This window comes from Cyprinodon variegatus, unplaced genomic scaffold (assembly GCF_000732505.1).
Source record: "Cyprinodon variegatus isolate N-32 unplaced genomic scaffold, C_variegatus-1.0 Scaffold1017, whole genome shotgun sequence".
Classification (NCBI taxonomy): Eukaryota; Metazoa; Chordata; class Actinopteri; order Cyprinodontiformes; family Cyprinodontidae; genus Cyprinodon; species Cyprinodon variegatus.
The window spans coordinates 160,349-161,582 of NW_015151470.1; positions in this window are offsets into that span (position 1 = coordinate 160,349).

Genomic DNA, 1,234 nt, shown 5'->3' on the forward strand with positions numbered 1-1,234 from the left:
CTTCTTTTGTTAGCCTGCAATGCCCCATACCAATCTAAAACCGGGCAACCACTGTGCGATTTTTTATTTGTTGCACGCAGCTACTGCTCACACTGTACGACTAAACCGCAGGGTTTAATCGTGAGGTGTGAGTTCAAAGCTCACAATTTATGTTCTGCCCTGACGCTCTGATGGGATCTACCTGCTCACACTGTACGACTAAACCGCAGGGTTTAATCGTGAGGTGTGAGTTCAAAGCTCACAATTTATGTTCTGCCCTGACGCTCTGATGGGATCTACCTGCTCACACTGTATGACTAAAAACCACGTCGGACTTAGCTCCGCATTGAGATAGAGCTGCTCTGACTCGTCTATCTGGAAGCCAAGCAAACTTTTTCGGAATGACTATGACCTGGATGACTGAGATGGAGGACGGGAAGTACAGTAGCTATGGATCTACCGTGTTAAAAATGTCTGTTTGGTGCCGATTACTCCTGCTCCAGTTCTTCTAACAGAGAAAAGTTATCAAGTGTCAGACTTTTGTTTGTTGCAGTGAAAAAGGTAAAAACCTCATAGATCAACTTGTAAGAATGGGATTTTACTTTTGCCAAGATCTGCAGGGGCTGAGACTTAAAACTGGGGAGCAGTTTTTAGTTCCGTAAGCCTGACTCCTTGGTGGAGACCAGTTTAAAGTTCTGCAGAATTCCTGGTACCATGTCTCATCTCTGTCCCTCAACCACTGAGCCTGCCTGTCATCATCTGTGCGTGTCTGCCTGGGCTCGCTGCTGGAGTCATGGAACTCTGTGTTAGGTATATTCAATGATGATTATAAAGTTAATGTATGTGCATATGGAACATAGGAGAAATGAGATGCTTCACTCTGTTTACTGCAAACTGTCATGCAACGGTGGCAGAAAATTGCTGATGTTTGTGCAAGGCTAATCACAGTTATCAGGAGACCACTCTATTCTGTGATTCAATCAGAGGAGCATTTTGTCCTATGACCTGATCAATTGCCTTGTCAGAAGAAGACTCTATTTTGTAACCCACCCCATCTGTTATGATCTGCTAATAAAAAGGCTTTGCAGAAGAAGTCGGTCAGAGAGTAGATGTAGCTGAACGTAGCTCTCTCCTTCTGCAGAAGCCGTTAAAAATCCCTCTTCTGTGTGGACTCAGTTTCTCTTTTATGAACCTACATTTTTGAACGTAACACTCACTTCCAGGTTGCACAAACCACAACTTTCTTTGAAGAGCA